Genomic DNA, 12,214 nt, shown 5'->3' with positions numbered 1-12,214 from the left:
CCTGATCTGCAGGACAGGCCGGCAAAGGCAGCAGAGCTGGCACGCTACCTTTGAAAGGTTGCTGATGCCTGTTTGGGTTTAATCTGAGAGCTTTACTTCAAATAAAATCTTTTGTCTGGGGCTTCCCTGGTGGCACAGTGGTTGAGAGTCCGCCTGCCGATACAGGGATCACGGTTTCGTGCCCCGATCCGGGAGGATCCCGCATGCCGCGGAGTGGCTGGGCCTGTGAGCCATGGCCGCTGCGCCTGTGCGTCCCGAGCCTGTGCTCCGCAGCGGGAGAGGCCACAACAATGAGAGGCCCATGTACCACACAATAAATAAATAAATAAATAAATATATATATATATAAAAAAAAAAATCTTTTGTCTTAGCAATTACAAGTGGCCTAACAGCCATTTTATTCAGGAACATGACCTTGCCCCTAGAGCTCAGACAGATAGAGCTCTATCATACACACGTGTACAGTTCCACACTCACATTGACCATGGGGCAGAAGGATCATTACTTCCTTTATTTAGATGAGGCGACCCAGGCTCAAAGGAATCAAGGTCACACAACTAATATATACAGAACGGAGATTCCGAAAACCCAGCTCTTCTGACTCTAAACCTAACATTCTCTTCCCTATACTACGTTGCCCCCTGGTTTCCCCTCCCACCAGCCAGCAGAACTTACGTACAGCTCTTACATTTGTACGTCCGACCCTACATCAACGTCTACCACGGCACCTGTAATAGTTATGCTTTTTTTCTACCACTAAACCATACATTCCTTGAGGGCAGGGACCACTTCTTATTCGTGTCTGTTCTGTACTCAGCAGTGTCGTGCACACAGCAGATGCTCCACAAATGTTTGCTTCCTTGCTGAATCAGTGCCTCTGCGGGCTTATTAAGAAGTTTTGGGTTATTACTTCCATTTTACATATCAAATACAGGAATTAGGGGCTGGGGGGTTGATGATTTTTTGAGATCACAGAACAAAGAGGATCCAATCTCTCAAATGTCAGAATAAACTAAACATTGCAAGGGGGTCCACTAAAATGCCAAGCGCTGCTTTAATAAAGTAAAATGTGCTTTTCTCAGTAGACCAAGGTAGTCAGGATGGAAACTGTAAGCCTGAACTCTGCTTACAGAGATAACAAATGAAACATGTCATGTTTTAACAATCAGTTCACACAAAAGAATCGTACTTTCTGCTCTGCCTTCTGACTCACTGAATGTGCCTTTGTTAGATAAGAGTTCAAAGACGTAGTAAGCTGGAAGGAACTAAGACACCAACGGGTTCCACCTTGGTTATTTTTTAGAGGAAAAGAAAGAGGCCCAGCAGGAGGAAGGAACTTCCTGGTTCACCCAGCTATAACCTTTGGCCTCGTGATTACTCCAGGGCCTTTCCGGCTTCCCAACACCGCCTCCAATAATACATGCATTCACTTTTGCAGGCATGTCCGATTAATACCTGTCTCACCCGGTGGCCTATGACCCCCATGAGAGCAGGGACCATGACAGTCATACAGTGCCCAGCAGATGGGTGGCTCAACAAGTACTACTGAATGAATGAATCACATACAATATTTAAAGATTAACTAACCACACATTCGTTCCATTTCCTTCACATCAAAAACATTTCTCTCTGACTCACTATGACTTGTCTGAAGAGTCTCAATTCCCAGAAAACAGGGACTTAATCTGCCTTATGAATTCACAAGGAATAATGAAGACCAGAGCAGTAAAATAACTGAGTTATTTGTTGGCAAGAGACTGCAGGCAACAGCAGAGTAGTAGCCCTCCGAAAGAGGAAGATTGTAACTCTTTAAATCACCTGTTGATGGAAGCATCTGAAACAGTGTGTAATAATACAAAGATCAGAGGATCTGGAATCTGAAGACCTGGGCTGTTACCTACCTCTAACAAGTCATAGCCTTTCTGTACTTCATTTTTCTCATCTGAGATTCTCCAGGCTGTAGAGCACTAAATAAACCTTAGTTGTTGCTACTAGCATTATAACAATGCTTTCACTGCAATTTCTCTGAGACAGCACAGGTAAAAAGTAAACCTAAAGATTTCACAACTACCATTTGGCTTCCTGGGCTTGTCCCAAACATGGACAGATAGATCTTTGACAGAATCAGCAGGATGCATCAATTAACTGAATGAGGTCAGGGGAAGGGGAACAGCAGAGCAGCCTTGAGACAAAGCTGTGGGTGGTTCACTAACCTGTCAAATCCTCCACTCATTCATGCATGCAGCCCTTAGAGGAGCCAATGCCTTGCTATGTCTCCAGTGCTAGGTGAGTATGGTCGATTACCTAAGTTCATGGTCTAGTAGGGGAACTAGAAATGTAAAACCAAAAATTGAAATTTCAGGGTGATCAGTGCTTTAACGGAGGTTTGTGCAGTGTAAGGGGGGTTACAAAGATGGGAACAATGATCAGCTCCTCAGGGATGGAGGAGTGACCAGGGAAGACATATCCTATTTAGACAGGCTGGGACCCTGGGACCCTTTGCGGCAATGCTTCACCCAGACAAACGTCTCCTGGAGCAACAAAATACAAATAAACTATAAGGTACTAAAAATAACTACGTGCATGCACTGGGGCAAATTATGGACAACAAGATACAAAAAGACCAAAAACCCAACTGCCACTTCTAAAGAGCCAGGAGCAAAGGCAGGGAGCAAAAGCAGGGCACTGTGCATGCCCCCTGCACACACCACCGCCAGAGGGGTGGGCAGAACACCCCAGGCCAGCCCTCAAGTCCGACCCCTGGACCTGCTCCTATCCTCAACCCATATAAGGAAACAGCTCGCACCCCTGCTCAGCAAGCGAGTGAGCAAGGGAACCTGCCGCTTGTTCTCGCTCCCCCTGCTGCAGCAGGGGCCCCAGGAAAGCCTTGCCTGAATTTCTCATCTGGCCTCTTATCAATTTCTATTGATAAAGGAGGCCGAGAACCCTGGTCAGTAACACTATTACGGACCAGAAAGTTAAGAGCAAAAAGACTTTTCAAGAAACAACCAAGAACTGCACCAGGGCATTAAAGAAACTACAAAATGCTTGGTTGGGTCAAAGGTAAGGGTAGGGGTGGCTGAGAGCACAGCAAGTAAACAAGCAGCCATTTAAAAGAAAAACCTTGTATTCCATGGTAAGGAGTCTGGACTTCATCCTATAGGTAGTGGGACACAATGAACGGTTCAGGCAACCAGGTTTTGCGATCTTATTTGCATTTTAGCGTGGCCACTTACAGCAGTAAGCGGTGTGGAGGACAAATCTGAGAGGGGCAGGTTGGAAGAAAGATATGAGGATATGGGCAAAAGAGAAAGAGACAGCTAGATCTGTGACAAATTTAGCAGGATGTGGCAATGAACAGAAGAGGTGGGGGGAGGGGAGAGAAGACGCTGGCTCTCTGAGTTACACAACAGGAGAGAGAGTGGAATGGTTGACTGGGATAAAGCCCTCGGGAAGAGCATGTGTCTGTGTGTGAAATGGGGAGCGGGGGCAGGTTAAGATTGAGTTGAGTTTTGTACCTGACTTGTGGGATCTGCTGGTGTATGCACAGCACCGTGTCGGCTGAAGATAAAGGTTTGTGGATCCTCGCCTACTGGAAAGTATGTACAGTCAGAGAGGGCCAGAAGGCTGGGTAGACAGTCCGGGTCAGAAGAAAAGCCAGCCTGGGAGAGCCCTCAGGAACGTGTGATCCGAAGAGCAAGCAGAGGAGAACCAACCAGCACAGAGGAAGGAACAAAGCATGCTCAGAGGTGGGAGAACAGGAACAGTGTCTTGAATTTCAAAAAGAAATTTTCAACGTTGTTTAATGACCCAGAGAGGAGAACACGCAGAAGAATGAGATGGACCCAGTTTTAGGAAACTGTGAGTGTGCTCCATGCCCGAGCAGTTTAGGAAGAGACAAGCTGACCGGTAACCACAGGTTGGGAAGTGAATGAGAAGTGAGGACTTGCCAGACTTTAAGGATAAATCATTCCTTCTAGAAACTTTTGACAGCGAAGGGAAGAGAGAAGGCAGCAGAGGTCATGAGATAAGAGAAATGTAGACGTATTCATAGACCACAGAGGAAAGCCCCCAAGACTAAGAGCTGAAAGAAGAAGGGAAGCTGGCAATGAATGATGGGAGCGACGACCAGGAGTGGGAAGAAAAGTGACCAAGTGATGAGACGTGGGGATGGACTACAACCTCCTTCACCAGAGGGTGGAACAGAGGTGAAGACAGATGGAACCAAAGATAGGCTGACGGCATTAGCAGAGAGAGATGGAAGAATGAAATATTTAACCACAAGAAAAAAACAGACTTCTCTTCCACACAAGGGGAATCCACGTGTTGCAATTTTTTTCCCTAAGAGGTAAGGACTTTGTCACGGAATGGGTAGACCCACTCGGTAAGGCACCATCAGTCGGGAACTCTGGAAAGCCGGCCAGCTGTACCTTGTTTCATTTCATGTGCTTTTGCAAGCACTTGGGAAGCACCAGATGTGCTGGGCACCGGGGAGACCAAAAGTGAATTCCACAAGGTCCTTGCCCCCGGGGACTCTGGGCCCAGTCAGGCACGATATATACAGCTCAACTCAGCCCTCCTGGTACAGAAGCTAAGAAAGCTTTTCCTTAGCTGGGAATCAAGACGACCTGTCTTCCTCAGCACTATTTCCATCCTCTAACTTTGGTTCTAAACTTAACTGCCTGCCTCCTCAGAACAGCTCTGAAAGAAACACCGTCAGCCTGTTGGAGTATCTGGCTACTCTTACAAGGACTTGACTGTGTGGGATGACTTGAAATTTGCCCCTTGGTTATTCCATCAGCCCCATGTATGGGTGGAGAATGCAGCCTCATCCTGGGGATGTGGGTGTGTGGGCAGGGGTCACTGGGGAAGAGTCTCCAGTGCTAAAAATACCTTAGACCTGCTCACCCTAACAGAACAGGGCCACTGAAGTCAGCAAACTAGGCTTCTACTCTTTGTGACATATATTTAACTACCAAAAGACACATTTCTTAATGTGGTCTTGCCAAACTGGAAAGCCCTAAGCCTAAATGAGAACTACATTCAGGGTTATTTCAGGGAGTGAAAGCAAAGAGTCTGTCATTTTAACACTGCCGTACAAATAACACTCTTCTTTGGGGAGTACGTCGCATCCATCAGCCCTAAACAGAGACACACATGTGGCATCTATTACTTAAGGACTGAAAGTGGAACCAATTGTGGGATGTATAAAGAATTCTCCCTAGGTTGACAACTGTGAAAAACTTCCCTCTCTGATCTGCAAACCTCTTTCTGATCTGCAAAGAAAACTATCATCAAATCTTCGCCAAGGGCTTGAAAATTCCTTCGCCAATTCCCCTCACCCTCTTCAGAAAAGATGGGACTTGGCGATCTAATTTTCAAATACAGTCTGACTGCTCTCCTACTGCGTTTGTTTGAAACCTGCCAGGCTCTCCTCTTCCAATTTGCCTAAAGGGTAAAGAAGATGGGAGATGTAGGGCTGGGGTGAACAAGAAAATGTACTATTCCCTGTGGAAGGACCCAGTGGTATGAGGCAAGGACGGCTAGCTCGCACATGGGGTTTTGTCAGCTTGATAAGTAAGCTGGTATTTCTTGGGAGACTGAACCCTGTTGAACAGGAAAATTACAGTGCTAAGAACAGGATAAGATAAGTGACCTATTCCAGGTAGGCTGAGTACAGCCATAGTTAGAGGCAAGAGGGCAGATACTGTGATTTCTCCCTATTAAGTCCTAGAATACTAAGTAATTTTAAAACAATCACTTCTCTACCTGTCCACCTGCTCAAGACAAATGATTTTAAGTGGATCAGTGGTTGTCACGGACTTTCCCATGGAAGACAGAAGAAGGGTCAGAATGGACCCATGGAGTAAAAAGGTCAGAACGTCAGCATCTTAGTAAAATCTCTGAGTTTGCAATGCAACTCCAAAACCACCTTGCTAACCACCAACATCTAAGGCACTAAAGTTGAGGCCCCCAAGATTCTCATCCAATCTGTTCTGATTTTAGTTAACTGTTCTGTGTGCCAAGCTACAGGCTTCACCCGGTTGCAGAGACAGCAACATCTTGGAATTAACATACTTATGGTGAACCTACCGTATAAGACATTACAAAAATCCTTTGGAAAAAACCTAATTAAAATGCCCCCAATCCTCAAAGAAGTACCTTTATGACATGACGAATCAGAAAATGGCTAGTTGCAAGCCTTACAGAATCATCTCCAGTTTATTGAGGGTGGTTTGCCTACTATCACTACTGTATTGCTGGAATTATCAAAAGCATCTATGCTGTTAAGAGCAGAAGGGAAAGTGTCCCACGTTCTGGAACATCAATACAGAATGGGCTTTGCTTCATCTTGTATATCATCCTTAAGAAGCAATTAAAGGATGACTTTGAAAGGAACTGCAATGCAATGGCTTTGAAAGGAAATGCTATGAAAAACCTATCAATATGGCTTAGCCATGCCTCTTTGAAATAATTGTACAGTAATTACATATTCTGAGAAGTAAAGAAGAAAGTAGCCATACTCTGCTGGAAGAATGCTTCTTATCTGCCAGGCACTGAGCTAGGTACTACCTAGTGTTATCTCATGTGATTCTCACAACGATCTGGCAAGGCAGATTAGTTCTTCCCATTTTCAGGTAAGAAAACCAAGGTTCAGAGAAGTTAAGTAACTCACTAAAGGTCATGGCTAGAGGGCAGTAAAGCCAGAATTTGAATCTAAGTCGCTTAGACCCTGAAGCCTACACTCCGTAGGCCACAAGAGAAGTGTTCCCGATTCCACAAAAAAAAAAAAATCAGTCTGTCTGCCCTGCAGCCTATTACCCTCTGAGCATCTGCTTTCCACCTCTACTGGAGCTTTCCCATCAGCACAGAGACACTTTCCAGGACCTCCCAGACTTAAAAAACTCTTCCTTGTCATAATGCAAGTACAAATTACAATCACAATGTGTTTCCACCAAACACCCACTGGAATGGCTAAAATGGAAAAGACAGATACTAGCAAGTGTTGACAGGATTTTCTGCTGGCAAAAAATATGAACTGGCACAACCACTTTGTAAACACACACACACACACCCCAGGGCTTTGCAATTCCACTTCCAGGTACATACCCAACAGAAACATGTTTACCAAAAGAAGTATACAAGAATGTTTGCAGCAGTTCTATTGTAATAGCCCCAAGGTGGAAAAGATCCAAATGTCGATCCACAGTAGAATGGAGAAATAAAGGTATATTCATACAGCAATGAGAATAAACAAACTACTGCTCCATGCAACGGTAAAGATGAATCTTATAATGCTGAGTGAAAGAAGACAGGCACAAAAGAACGCATACTAAATGATTCCATTTATATAAAATTCCAACACAAGAAGATTACTATATGGTGCTCGAAATCGCCCCGGGGTTATCCTCTGACAGTAGATGGAAGGGGGCACAAGGGGGCTTCTGGTAATGTTCTGTTGCTTAATATGAGTGCTGGTTATATAGATGTTTACTTTGTGAAAATTCATCAAACTGTACACTTAGAATTTGTACACTTCTCTAGTTTTATATATATATATATATTTCTTTTTTTTGCTGCATTGGTCTTTGTTGCTGCACGCGGGCTTTCCCTAGTTGAGGCGAGCGGGGGCTACTCTTCGTTGAGGTGTGCGGGCTTCTCATTGCAGTGGCTTCTCTTGTTGCCGAGCACGGGCTCTAGGCGCGTGGGCTTCAGTAGTTGTGGCTCACGGGTTTAGTTGCTCTGCAGCATGTGGGATCTTCCCGGACCGGGTCTCGAACCTGTGCCCCCTGCATTGGCAGGCGGATTCCTAACCACTGCACCACCAGGGAAGTCTCTCTCTAGTTACATTTTAAAGTTTATAAAAAGAGTTTTTAAAGCATCTAATAAAATATTTGTAATTTGTAAAAAATAAAATAAAAAATAACAAAAACCCCCACAACATGTTGACTCCACACCCGCCACTCCTCAGTAAAGGTCCTTTTCTCTGCTCTCTACATCAAAATTTCTCCAAATATTCGACTGCACTTCCTCAACCTCTAATTCACTCTTCAGCCTTTTCCAGCCTAGCCTGACTCAATCACTCTGCCTAATCTCTTCTTTGTAAGGTCACCAGGACTTCCAAGTGGCCAGGTCCGAGTGACACTCTCTAGCTTCATCTTCCTCAACCTCCCAGCAGGGCTGGACACAGGCAACCCATCCTTCCTCCTGGAAAAGCTCTCCCCTCTAGGCATCTCTTAGCTTCCAGAACTCTGCACCCTTGGTTTTCCTCCTGCCTCAAAGCTTCCGTGCTGCCCCCCTCCCTCTGTTCTTAAGTTTTGACAGTACCTAGGCTGTCTTCCACGTCCTCTCCATCCACACTCTCTCTCTCTCGAGGAGACCCCAGTCAGGTGGCTTTAAACACCATTCTTGGGCTTCTCTGGTGGCGCAGTGGTTGAGAGTCCGCCTGCCGATGCAGGGGACACGAGTTCGTGCCCCCGTCTGGGAGGATCCCACATGCTGCAGAGCGGCTGGGCCCGTGAGCCATGGCCGCTGAGCCTGCGCGTCTGGAGCCTGTGCTCTGCAATGGGAGAGGCCACAACAGTGAGAGGCCCGCGTACCGCAAAAAAAAAAAACAACAAAAAAAACACCATTCTCAAGCTGAAGATTCGGCAGTGCCCATCTCCATCTCCCTTGCCCCCGACAGTGGTCTAGATCGCATCTCTCATCTATTACTCACATTTCCCTCCTTAGGCCCTTTGAATTTGCTGTTTGTTCCTTCCGCCTGGACTCTTCTCCCCAGAATATCACATGCTTGGCTCCTTCTTGTCATTCACCTTCACTTTAAATTGTCACTTTCTAATCTCATGCCTAACACTTAGTACTAGCTGGTGTTACTTGCTTACTTGTTAACTGCCTTCCCTAACTAGAATTTAAAAATCCATAAGGGCAGGGACTCTGTGTACTATTGCATTTCCAGGGTCTCTCATAGCTTCTTGGACCAGAGAACTGCTTCCTAACTAGTTTCCCAGCTTCAGTTCTTGCCTCTCTCCAGTTCTTCCTCCACAATTCTTTCTTCCTTCCCTGACAAAAACACTTAAAGCTCTTTCATGGACTCCCATTACATTTGAGAATTAAAAATTCCCACTCCTTGGGGAGGGGGAAGGGTAAGCTGGGACGAAGTGAGAGAGCGGCATGGACATATATACACTACCAAACGTAAAATAGATACCTAGTGGGAAGCAGCCGCATAGCACAGGGACATCAGCTCGGTGCTTTGTGACCACCTAGAGGGGTGGGATAGGGAGAGTGGGAGGGAGACACAAGAGGGAGGAGAGACGGGGATATATATATATATATGTATAGCTGATTCACTTTGTTATAAAGCAAAAACTAACACAACATCGTAAAGCAATTATACTCCAATAAAGATGTTAAAAAAAAAATTCCCACTCCTTACACGGTTAAAAGACCCCACGTATGCTGCCAGCCCCGGCCCACTTCCCCAATTCATGTCCTGCTACTTTCCCGACCACTTACTAAGCTTCACGCCTTGTGAGCTTTCAGCTCTTCAAGGACACCAGGCTCCCTCCCGCCGCGGGGTCCCTGCACTTGCTCCCTGCCGCTACTGCTCATTCTCATCCTCAGGCCTCTGCTCAAGCGTCACCTGTTTAGAGGAGTCCTCCCCAGTCACACACTCGCTCATTGCCCTTTCAGTTTCCTTTGGGAAAATGATCATAATCTGTAATTATATCTGTCTGTTTACAGTATAAACTCCAAGGGCAGGAACCTCATCTGTCTTCACTTTTCTATCCACATCATCTAGCACAGTGCCACTTCATAGCAGGCACCCAAATAATTTGTGGAATGAACAAGTCGAGGTCAGAGAAACAGTCCATATTTTATCAATACAGCCCATGAGGCAAGTACTAGTTATCTCTGCTTAGGGCCCAAAGCATTTTGCCAATATTTACAGTGACATAAAGTGACTACGAAAAAGTTCTTTATCTAAAACAAAGGTAGTGGGACTTCCCTGGTGGTCCAGTGGTTAAGAATCCGCCTGCCAATGCAGGGGACAGAGGTTCAAGCCCTGGTTCGGGAAGATCCCCCATGCCGCGGAGCAACTAAGCCCATAAGCCACAACTACTGAGCCTGCGTGCCACAACTACTGAAGCCAGCACACCTAGAGCCCGTGCTCCGCAACAAGAGAAGCCACCGCAATGAGAAGCCTGCACACCGCAACAAAGAGTAGCCCCCCCCCAACCCCGCTGCAGCAGCAAAGACCCGAGGCAGTCATAAATAAATAAATAAAATTTAAAAAACAAAGGTAGCTAACCTTGGGCAGGCTACTTAAGCTTTCTGAGTCCGTTTCCTCACCTGTATAAGAAGGTAACACCTCCCCTGTTGGAAGGTTACTGTAGGGATGAGAAGTGCCTAACCTAACAAAGTGCCTAACCTACAGTAAATGCTCCATAAATAGCAAACCAAAATAAACTATCATTAAACTATATGTTACAAGTCTAAAATGGCAACAGCTCAGCTGTTCAATAGCAACTATTGACTGGCAAGCCCAATGTCCCTCTCTCCCTCTGGTCGCGCAGAGCCCGAGTTTCCTACCACCCAAGGGACGGGGCTGGATGGGGACTATGACACAGCTGATCACATCACCCGCACAATAAAGACACAGTCATTATCTGAAGAACTCACCTGAAGTTTAAAATCATCTCTCAACTTGGAAGGTTGCTTATTTTTTAAAAGAAGTTAGTCTGGAAAGAAACTCGAACTCCCTCAAAACTCTTTAATGTAAAACAGAATCTCAGAGTCGCAACTGGAATTTTCCAGGAAAGCTGCCTGAGGGGTCCACCTCAGAGGGGGAAGATTTAAAATGCTGGTGACAACACAATGAGCATAAAATAGGGTGACTGTGGCATTTGTAAGTAAGGCAACTGCCAGAGTCAACCATACTACAGACGGGTCTCCCTTGCCAGGTGTGGGACAAGGAAGCATGTTCTCTGTGGTACTGAGATTATTTCTGAGATATTTATTTTAGAATGAAGAACTCAGAACACCTAAGTCACAGAGGAGACAAGTATATTGTGGAACTTTAGAAAACTTTAGAACCCCAAGGCCTGAATTAGAACAACAGCCCTGCTGGGGTAGTGTACAGGCTGGACATAAACAGGGGAGCTTTCTCAAGGCTGGAGCATTCCCAAAGGCTTTAAAGCCTAATGGATGTTTTCCATCCTCCAAGGCAGTCCTTTAGATGTGGGTAATGGATAATGTATCGTTCCTAGATAAGAATTTTCTTTTAGGGCTAAATTTTTAGAAAATGGAACAGTAAAAAAATATATATTAAAAAAATAAAGTTCCCAAATATGTTTTACTTTGGTTTTCGATTCCGTCAGACTTGTCCTTAAATCCTGGCCCTAACAGTGAGTCACTGAAGGAGCTTAAGAAAGTTGCCTCTCTGAGCTTCACTGTAACAGGAAGACACTTACCTGCGTCCCCCAGGCTGGACACAGAGTTGGCGCTCAGTATGGAGAGAGCAGGCCTTACTGGGCTTTCCAGTTTTACATAAGGGGTGGAAGGCAGTACTAGACGTTCAGTAAACAGTAGGCACTAGACTAAGGCACGGGACCAATGAGGATCGAGTGTTTGCCTCTCTCCAGAGCCTCTCCACACTGAGACGTGTGGGAAGACTTCAGAGACACCGGGGCCTGGCTCCTCTCTCATCCCATCCCTGTGTTACACTTCTGTACAAATGTTCAAAGCTTCAGGTGAGAGAGAGGATCTCCTGTGCTGGTATTTCAGGCACAGGCAAGGGGAAAACTGGGGGAGTTATTCAGACTCCGGGGTCCTGAAGCCCTTTCTCAGATGATCCTAGAAATTTTTATTTTTTAAGGAAAAAGCAAAAACACTACAAAACACCTAACATGTGCCAAGTGAGTTGTTACATGTCCATCTACTGTCTCGTTTAATACAGTAATGCTGCCCCCAAACTCAGAATTTAAATGGTTATTTTGTAAATGAAGAGGCTGGACCTCAAGAGGGTTGGGTAACCACAGCAGGGTCACACAACTAGAGGGCGATGGGATGTAAGTCCAGGTTCTTCAAGTCATTTGTGGTCCTCCAGAAAGAGGCGGCTGCTTTCAGCATCCACATGCCCCACCCTCAGAACCAGTGCTTCAAGGGCCTGTGCGCTGGGAGAGAGAGGTTAACGGACCGACTGGGAGAA

General features: G+C 45.7%; 1 protein-coding gene across 9 annotated transcripts in view; it reads right to left on the bottom strand.

Annotated features, from left to right (window-relative positions):
- RFFL (ring finger and FYVE like domain containing E3 ubiquitin protein ligase) overlaps positions 1 to 12,214 on the bottom strand; it is a 67,649-nt gene that overhangs the window by 19,030 nt on the left and 36,405 nt on the right. The window contains exon 1 of one of the 9 annotated variants that reach the window (XM_012533763.3): positions 8,329 to 8,560. The exons of the other annotated variants lie outside the window; for them this stretch is intronic. The gene's annotated coding sequence lies outside the window, so the exon portion shown is untranslated. Of the gene's footprint in view, positions 1 to 8,328; positions 8,561 to 12,214 lie in introns of those variants that run through there. 9 annotated transcript variants of the gene reach the window in all.

The sequence above is a fragment of the Orcinus orca genome, chromosome 19 (assembly GCF_937001465.1).
Source record: "Orcinus orca chromosome 19, mOrcOrc1.1, whole genome shotgun sequence".
NCBI lineage: Eukaryota > Metazoa > Chordata > Mammalia > Artiodactyla > Delphinidae > Orcinus > Orcinus orca.
Note: the sequence above shows the minus strand (reverse complement) of the source record. Positions and strands in the feature narration are given on the sequence as shown.